Genomic DNA, 10,094 nt, shown 5'->3' with positions numbered 1-10,094 from the left:
CTCTCCCAGCCACTCTTCCTCTTCCAGCCACTCTTCCTCTCCCAGCCACTCTTCCTCTCCCAGCCACTCTTCCTCTTCCAGCCACTCTTCCTCTCCCAGCCACTCTTCCTCTCCCAGCCACTCTTCCTCTCCCAGCCACTCTTCTTCCTCTTCCAGCCACTCTTCCTCTTCCAGCCACTCTTCCTCTCCCAGCCACTCTTCCTCTTCCAGCCACTCTTCTTCCTCTTCCAGCCACTCTTCCTCTCCCAGCCACTCTTCCTCTCCCAGCCACTCTTCCTCTTCCAGCCACTCTTCCTCTCCCAGCCACTCTTCCTCTCCCAGCCACTCTTCCTCTCCCAGCCACTCTTCCTCTCCCAGCCACTCTTCTTCCTCTTCCAGCCACTCTTCCTCTTCCAGCCACTCTTCCTCTCCCAGCCACTCTTCTTCCTCTTCCAGCCACTCTTCTTCCTCTTCCAGCCACTCTTCTTCCTCTTCCAGCCACTCTTCCTCTCCCAGCCACTCTTCTTCCTCTTCCAGCCACTCTTCCTCTTCCAGCCACTCTTCCTCTTCCAGCCACTCTTCCTCCTCCAGCCACTCTTCCTCTTCCAGCCACTCTTCTTCTCCCAGCCACTCTTCCTCTTCCAGCCACTCTTCTTCCTCCAGCCACTCTTCCTCTTCCAGCCACTCTTCTTCCTCTTCCAGACACTCTTCTTCCTCTCCCAGCCACTCTTCCTCTTCCAGCCACTCTTCTTCCTCTTCCAGCCACTCTTCCTCTTCCAGCCACTCTTCCTCTTCCAGCCACTCTTCCTCCTCCAGCCACTCTTCCTCTTCCAGCCACTCTTCTTCCTCTTCCAGCCACTCTTCCTCTTCCAGCCACTCTTCCTCTTCCAGCCACTCTTCCTCCTCCAGCCACTCTTCCTCTTCCAGCCACTCTTCTTCCTCTCCCAGCCACTCTTCCTCTCCCAGCCACTCTTCTTCCTCTTCCAGCCACTCTTCCTCTTCCAGCCACTCTTCCTCTTCCAGCCACTCTTCCTCCTCCAGCCACTCTTCCTCTTCCAGCCACTCTTCTTCTCCCAGCCACTCTTCCTCTTCCAGCCACTCTTCTTCTCCCAGCCACTCTTCCTCTTCCAGCCACTCTTCTTCCTCTTCCAGACACTCTTCTTCCTCTCCCAGCCACTCTTCCTCTCCCAGCCACTCTTCCTCTTCCAGCCACTCTTCCTCTCCCAGCCACTCTTCCTCTCCCAGCCACTCTTCCTCTCCCAGCCACTCTTCTTCCTCTTCCAGCCACTCTTCTTCCTCTTCCAGCCACTCTTCCTCTCCCAGCCACTCTTCCTCTTCCAGCCACTCTTCTTCCTCTTCCAGCCACTCTTCTTCTCCCAGCCACTCTTCCTCTCCCAGCCACTCTTCCTCTCCCAGCCACTCTTCCTCTTCCAGCCACTCTTCCTCTCCCAGCCACTCTTCCTCTTCCAGCCACTCTTCCTCTTCCAGCCACTCTTCCTCCTCCAGCCACTCTTCCTCTTCCAGCCACTCTTCTTCTCCCAGCCACTCTTCCTCTTCCAGCCACTCTTCCTCCTCCAGCCACTCTTCCTCTTCCAGCCACTCTTCTTCTCCCAGCCACTCTTCCTCTTCCAGCCACTCTTCTTCCTCCAGCCACTCTTCCTCTTCCAGCCACTCTTCTTCTCCCAGCCACTCTTCCTCTTCCAGCCACTCTTCTTCCTCTTCCAGACACTCTTCTTCCTCTCCCAGCCACTCTTCCTCTCCCAGCCACTCTTCCTCTTCCAGCCACTCTTCCTCTCCCAGCCACTCTTCCTCTCCCAGCCACTCTTCCTCTCCCAGCCACTCTTCTTCCTCTTCCAGCCACTCTTCTTCCTCTTCCAGCCACTCTTCCTCTCCCAGCCACTCTTCCTCTTCCAGCCACTCTTCTTCCTCTTCCAGCCACTCTTCTTCTCCCAGCCACTCTTCCTCTCCCAGCCACTCTTCCTCTCCCAGCCACTCTTCCTCTTCCAGCCACTCTTCCTCTCCCAGCCACTCTTCCTCTCCCAGCCACTCTTCCTCTCCCAGCCACTCTTCTTCCTCTTCCAGCCACTCTTCTTCCTCTTCCAGCCACTCTTCCTCTCCCAGCCACTCTTCTTCCTCTCCCAGCCACTCTTCCTCTTCCAGCCACTCTTATTCCTCTCCCAGCCACTCTTCTTCCTCTCCCAGCCACTCTTCCTCTCCCAGCCACTCTTCTTCCTCTCCCAGCCACTCTTCTTCCTCTTCCAGCCACTCTTCTTCCTCTTCCAGCCACTCTTCCTCTTCCAGCCACTCTTCTTCCTCTTCCAGCCACTCTTCTTCCTCTTCCAGCCACTCTTCTTCCTCTCCCAGCCACTCTTCCTCTTCCAGCCACTCTTCTTCCTCTTCCAGCCACTCTTCCTCTTCCAGCCACTCTTCATCTCCCAGCCACTCTTCTTCCTCTCCCAGCCACTCTTCTTCCTCTTCCAGCCACTCTTCTTCCTCTTCCAGCCACTTCTCTATCTCTGGCTGGGTCCATGTTTACATCACAATACAAAACTATTCAGCAGTTGTCTCCTTTTGCAATGAAATTGATAGAGCAACACCTGTGTAGATGTTCATCTACAGCAAGAATCAGCTGTGGTTGGTCCAATTGTTTTCATAGCATTTACAGTAATTTTAAGATTTAAAATATATTTCATTAAAATATTACTGTATAAATGGAGCAAATTGCTGTCTTATTCAGTTTTGTATTATGTTATTGTTTTGAACATATAAGTTTAACAGTTTTGAAAACAGTGTGTAAGCATGTGCAAATTGGCCTGTAGGTACACAGACTTTTGGCGGTTGTTGTGTCGAAGTGAGGAAAGAGTTAATGTAATTTGAAAGATGTAGTCATTGAATGCATTTTGTGCCAAAGCAATGATAAATGATCCACAGGTTAGCCCACATATACTTCTGTTGTGCTCACTGTGTGAAGAGTGAAGAAAAAGTGACCTAAGTATTGATAAATGTGTCCTAGCGACTGTAAAAAACTGTAAATCTCCATATTTAGCACTGTAACTGTGAACTGTGAAGCATTCATTTATTTATTAGCGATGCAACATGTGTGTGGTTGATTCAGATGCTGGTAGTGTTAGTCACACTACAGTTTCTCCATTAGGTCACCTGATGGAGTTTTAGGACACCATTAGGTCACTTGATGGAGTTTTTCGGTTCCTTGCCACTGTTGCCTTTGGCTTGCTCAGTTGGGGATATTTGGGGATATTTAATTTTATTCTATCAATCAATAAATTCCACTAGAAACAAACTTTGTTGTATTATTTTATTTTAATACTGTGAAGCTGCTTTGATACAATCTGTATTGTAAAAAGCGCTATACAAATATACTTGATTTGATTTGATTTGATTTAAACTAGCGTCATGCATCTAGCCTGGCGAGTATTTAGCATAGCCTGAGCGTTACGCAGTTGTGTGTAAGCAGCAGCACATGGTCTATCGTTGTGTCTCTGTGAACACACGCGGTCTAAGCTGTTGATGAGAAGGTTAAAGCTCTATGCTATCTCCAGGTGCACATGCTAATGTACATGTGTGCTGTTGTTAGCTAGCAGTTCTCTGCGCGAGTCTGATGTTTCTAGTTTTAATGATTTTGTTTGATTCAGTTCATTTTACTTGAAGAAATACTTTTTTAGTGGACTCAAATTAAATAAGTTCATTATAAATATTTAATAATTATAATAATATTAATAAATATTAATTTATTTATATTATAAACGTTATAAATATCCTCAAATTTGCGACCCAAGTGAGCCTATAATGAATATCTAAATGGCCCCTCTTAGAGACCACTACGGACCCATCATGTGCCCTATGGACTAACACACACACACACACACACACACACACACACTCACTCACACACTCACACACACACACACACACACACTCACACACACACACACACACAGGGCCCTTGTGGAGTCGGCGGACACATTTCTATAGGCCCCATTTGGTTTGGCCAAGCAGGACCCAAGAATGTGGCCACATGTTGCCTGTGACACACACACACACACGAAAGCACACACACACACACACACACACACACACACACACACACACACACACACACACACACACACACACACATTTTATATACTTTATTTGATCCCACATTACAAGTCAAATTTTATTAGGAATTAAATTTTTAAAATAATCGAACAGATTAAAACAAATCAGCACGTTGTTATAGATTAAACCTGTTCTAAGGATACAGGAAACATCGCCTCTTCCAAACAATCATGCTTCCTAAAATTGCCGAGATTGAACAGTACTTTGCCAACTGTTTGGCCCTTGTTTTAGAAATCCCCCCAATGCAAAGTCCACGGATCGCCAACCTGTGTACATGACCTAGACTACCAAACACCAGCACAATAAGCTGGCATTTGTACCCAAAGTTTTCAATGATCGATATCAATGACTGATATTTTAGAATCTTAGAGCAGTAAGAATCCTCCATAAACAAGTCAAATGCACATGAAACTTCAAATAGTGTAACTTTTTTTCCATTCTGAGAGATTTTAACAATATCGGGTGTATTAGCAATTCCTAAAAAAGTGTTTGCAGATGAGTTAAACTATTCAGACTGTACAGTAGTGTGTTTAAAGATCTGCTCATCACCCACACAGGGGACCTGAGCAGCAATGAGGTCCACAAGTCTGTCGTGTCTGGCAATATATAGTCCTTTAAGTGATGAACAACTGTTCATGATGTGGGCTACTGACTCCAGGTGTTGAGGGGGGGGGCATGCAGCATGCAGAGGGGCGAATGGGTGGAGGGAAACCACACTGATAAGTTGTATTTTGTAGGAAGAACCTGCAGACGTGCTTTTACGCAGAAGGTGAGGATCTCATCACTGATGGTGGCATTGCTGTAGATGGTATGTGACACAGAGTGGTCCGCGCAGGGCAGTTTTGCTAACTTTCCCTGGAGTTTCAGACTGGACCAGTACTCCATATTTTGAGCTCTTTGAATAGACAAGAGAGTCTGCCTTGATGTTCTAGGCTGGAGCAGGAGAACAGTGTTGTTATGGTGCAGTCTGGCTTCCACGATGACAGATGAGTCCTCTACGACTGCATCAGAGACCTCTAGAGGTCGACAATGAGAGGTCCACTTCAGGTTAGTGCCTGTTCTCCAGCATAAATCATTTAAGTCTGGCCAGTCTGATGACACACCAAATCCCTGTGCCCGTCCATCCAGCTTTCCACACACACACACACACACACACACACACACACACACACACACACACACACACACACTCTTCCTCCTCTCTTAGACTGTTTCCATCCATTATTGGTCTCAACATTCAAATCAAATCAAATCAAATCAAGTATATTTGTATAGCGCTTTTTACAATACAGATTGTATCAAAGCAGCTTCACAGTATTAAAATAAAATAATACAACAAAGTTTGTTTCTAGTGGAATTTATTGATTGATAGAATAAAATTAAATATCCCCAAATATCCCCAACTGAGCAAGCCAAAGGCAACAGTGGCAAGGAACCGAAAAACTCCATCAAGTGACCTAATGGTGTCCTAAAACTCCATCAGGTGACCTAATGGAGAAAAAAAAAACCTTGGGAGAACCCAGGCTCAGTCGGGGGCCAGTTCTCCTCTGGCATTTATGAACTAGAGGCCGGATTGTAGTTTGAAACTGTGAGATTAACAATATTATATGAATGCCTGGCTGAAAAGATGCGTCTTTAATCTAGTTTTAAACTGGGAGAGTGAGTCCGAGTAACGAACAGTATCAGGAAGGCTATTCCAGAGTTTTGGAGCCAAATGTGAAAATGCTCTCCCTCCTTTGGTTGATCTGGATATCCTAGGTATGACCAAAAGCCTCGAATTTATTGATCTTAAAGAGCGCGATGGATTATAGGGTGATAGAAGATCCGTTAAATAGACTGGAGCTAAGCCGTTTAGGGCTTTATAAGTCAGTAGCAATACCTTATAATTAATACGGAACTTTATAGGTAGCCAATGTAGTGATGATAAAATCGGTGTTATATGATCATATTTTCTTGATCTAGTAAGAACTCTAGCGGCTGCATTTTGGACTAACTGTAGCTTGTTTATTGAGGATGCAGGACAACCGGCTAATAAAGCATTACAGTAATCTAGTCTCGAGGTCATGAATGCATGAACTAACTTTTCTGCATCAGAAACTGATAGCATATTACGTAGCTTAGCAATGTTTCTAAGGTGGAAAAAGGCAGTTTTTGTAACATACGAAATATGATTTTCAAAAGACAGGTTACAATCGAGTATAACACCCAGGTCTTTTACTGTAGAGGATAAAGTAACAGGACATCCTACAATGTCAAAGTTGTATTGTGAGAGGTTCTGTGGGCGTTTTTTTGAACCGATAAGTATTACCTCTGTCTTGTCTGGATTTAATAAAAGAAAATTACGCGTCATCCAATCTTTTATATCTTTAACACACTCTGTCAATTTGGATAAATTAGCGTTTTCATCCGGCCGTGATGAAATATATATTTGAGTGTCATCAGCATAACAATGGAAACTAATTCCATGTTTCCTTATAATATTTCCAAGTGGCATCATATATATTGAGAATAATAGAGGGCCTAACACAGATCCCTGCGGCACTCCATAGTTTACTGGAGTTATGATCGATTTTTCTCCATTTAAATAGACAAAATGGTAGCGGTCTGATAAGTATGATCTAAACCAGCTTAATGCTTGTCCTTGAACACCAGTATAATTTTGAAGTCGATCTAAGAGTATTGTATGATCTATAGTATCGAACGCAGCACTTAGATCAAGTAAAACTAGTATTGAGATACAGCCTTGGTCAGAAGCTAAGAGTAAATCATTTGTGATTTTAACGAGCGCAGTTTCAGTGCTATGATGCGGCCTGAATCCAGACTGAAACTTTTCATAGATATCATTTTCTTGCAAGAAAGAGCCCAGTTGAGCGGACACAACTTTTTCTAGTATTTTAGACATAAAAGGTAGATTTGAAATGGGTCTATAATTTGCTAGATTATTATGATCTAATTGTGGTTTCTTAATGAGAGGTTTTATAACTGCCAGTTTAAATGTTCTTGGAACATGACCTAAAGATAAAGACGAGTTAATAATATTGAGGAGACCACCTTCCACTACAGGTAACACTTCCTTCAGTAGTTTAGTTGGTATAGGATCTAATAAACATGTTGTTGTTTTAGATGAAGTGATAAGTTTATTTAACTCTTTTTGTTCTATAGTTGTAAAGCACTGTAATTGTTCTTGCGGGGGGGAAATTGAGGCTGAATTATAAGGCGCGATTGAGGATTGAACATTTACAATTGTGGTTCTGATGTTTTCTATTTTCTCAGTGAAGAAGTTCATGAAATCATTACTACTAAACTGTAACGGGATATTTTGTTCGGGTGACGTCTGTTTATTTGTTAGTCTAGCCACGGTGTTAAATAAAAACCTAGGATTGTTTTGGTTGTTTTCTATTAGTTTGCGGAGATGCTCAGCCCTGGCCGCTTTTAGGGCCTTTTTATAACGTGACATACTGTCTTTCCACGCGATTCTAAAGACCTCTAAATTAGTTTGTTTCCATTTACGCTCTAAATTACGGGTTTCTCTCTTTAGAACATGCGTAGTATTATTGTACCATGGTGCTTTAATTTTCTCTGTAACCTTTTTTAATCTAACGGGTGCAACAACATCCAATGTTCTAGAGAGAATGGTGCTCATAGTGCTAGTTAGTTCTTCTAGTTCATCTGTTTGTTTGGGTTCAGGCAGCAGCTGAGACAGATCAGACAAGCAACTCGAGAAATTATCTATGGTGGATGGAAGGATTGTTCTGCCTGGTCGAAAACGCGGCGCCGCATGACATATTACAGCAGTACGTAATATGCAAGTTACCAAGTAATGGTCAGTGACATCATCACTTTGTGGAATGATATCTATATCGGTTGGATCGGTTCCATATGATATAATTAAATCGAGTGTGTGATTAAGACGATGAGTTGGTCCGGTGACGTTTTGCTTGACCCCAAAGGAATTTAATAAATCTATAAACGCAGCCCCTAACGCATCATTTGGATTATCTACGTGTATGTTAAAATCTCCAACAATTAATGCTTTATCTACATTGACCAATAGATCTGAGAGAAAATCTGCAAACTCTTTTAGGAAATTAGCGTAAGGCCCAGGCGGTCTATATACAGTAGCCAAGGCTAGAGATAATATGGATTTTTTTCTAACATCTAAGAGCGTAACATTTAGTACAAGTATTTCAAACGAAATAAACTTATAACCCGTTTTCTGATTAACATTGAGAATATCTCTATAGACCGCTGCAACACCGCCGCCACGACCAATCAGACGGGGTTCGTGCTTATAGGAGTATCCTAATGGAGTAGACTCATTTAGACCGAAATAATCATTAGGTTTAAGCCAAGTTTCAGTAAGGCAAAGTACATCGAAGCTATTATCCGTGACTATTTCATTTACAATAACTGCCTTAGGTGTGAGTGATCTAATGTTTAGAAGACCTAGCTTTAGAAATTGTTTTTGGTTACTAATAGCAACATTTTCTGGTTTAATAACAATTAGATTTTTTCTAGATCCTGCAGTAGATTTATTATTTGATCTCACTAAACGAGGAATAGACACAGTTTCTATGCAATATTCTACACTATTTATATCAGTTAATTTGGTGCAGCAGAGACTATGATTTGAACTTTTGGTTACTAGTCAAAAGTTATTTAACATTTTGGAGATGTTATCTGACAGAAGATCCGATCCGAATCTGCTTGGGTGTAAGCCATCAGCACGGTAAAGCCTAGGACGCTCCCAAAACAGATTCCAATTATTTACAAAGAGCAGTTTCTGCTCATTGCACCATGATATTAACCATTCATTTAGCGCGAATAATCTACTAAACTTTTCATGACCTAGTCGGTACGTGGGAAGCGGTCCTGACACAATGATCGTTATATCAGGCGATGTGCTGCGTACCGTATCGATCAGATTCCTGAAGTCTTTCTTCAGAACCTCTGTCTGTCGCAGCCTGATGTCGGCCCCTCCCGCGTGCAGGACCACAGTTCCGACGCGCTCGTTCAGAATCTCGGGAACGTGAGCAGCGATTTCAGAAACACGAGCACCAGGAAAGCAGTGACTATGCACCTTACTTTTATTTAACGTAGCTTGTACGTGTCGAACGATGGAATCGCCGATGATCACAGCATCGCGTTCTGTTTCGCGAAGAGGGGAGAAGCGGTTTTGTGTGGATATCTCGAAAACCGGGAGGGTCGGAGAGAGTTTTCTTGGTCTAGACCTGACTCGCGTCTTCCGCTGCGGAAATATCCAGGCTTCGTGGTGGCATGTTGGAGCCGGCGTAAACGAGACCATAGCTGATCGCGGCCTCGACGCTCGTGACCGATGCTGAGTAACGCACGGAGTAGACGAGGTCGGAGTTTGTGTTGATTTGTGTTCATCGGCTCGAGATGTTTCAAGAATTAACCGCCGGTCTATCAGCTCGGCTTTTCTCACTAAAAGGTCGTGGATCTGTTTTTCAACAGCTTCCAGCTCAGACTGCAACGCGTGTAGCTCAAATGTATCCTCACCTGCACCAAAAGGTAGACTACTTACATCTGATATATTCGCCATTTTAACAGATGGACAGTAAGTTAAGTTAGCAACGATGCTACCAGTGATGCTATCAATATTAATACTAATTTATGGCTTAAGTCTTGGATATAATCCGTCTTTTTAGTGGTACGGGTGTGGAGTAGACGCACGATAGGCGAAAAAAAAATGTTTGTTTATAAATGAGTGCGGAGAAGACACGTTCAGCCGTGATCCACAGGAGTAACCTATAAGAGTATCCAGCGTTGGATCACTAGGCTTGAGACACGTCTGCTCAACAGTCCGCGTTGTAACTATGAGGTGAGGAAAAATAGAAAATGTTCGTTGTAAGTGAGTTTAAAGAGAAATCAAGAATTATAAATCAATCGATGGAGCTCCAAAGACAACAACGCGTTCAGACGCGACGCATGCGCTCTTTAACATTCAGTGCATATGATGTACAGTTGGTTTGGTC

The sequence above is a fragment of the Abramis brama genome, assembly GCF_963993115.1.
Source record: "Abramis brama genome assembly, chromosome: 2".
Classification (NCBI taxonomy): Eukaryota; Metazoa; Chordata; class Actinopteri; order Cypriniformes; family Leuciscidae; genus Abramis; species Abramis brama.
This window is presented reverse-complemented; position numbering follows the sequence as displayed.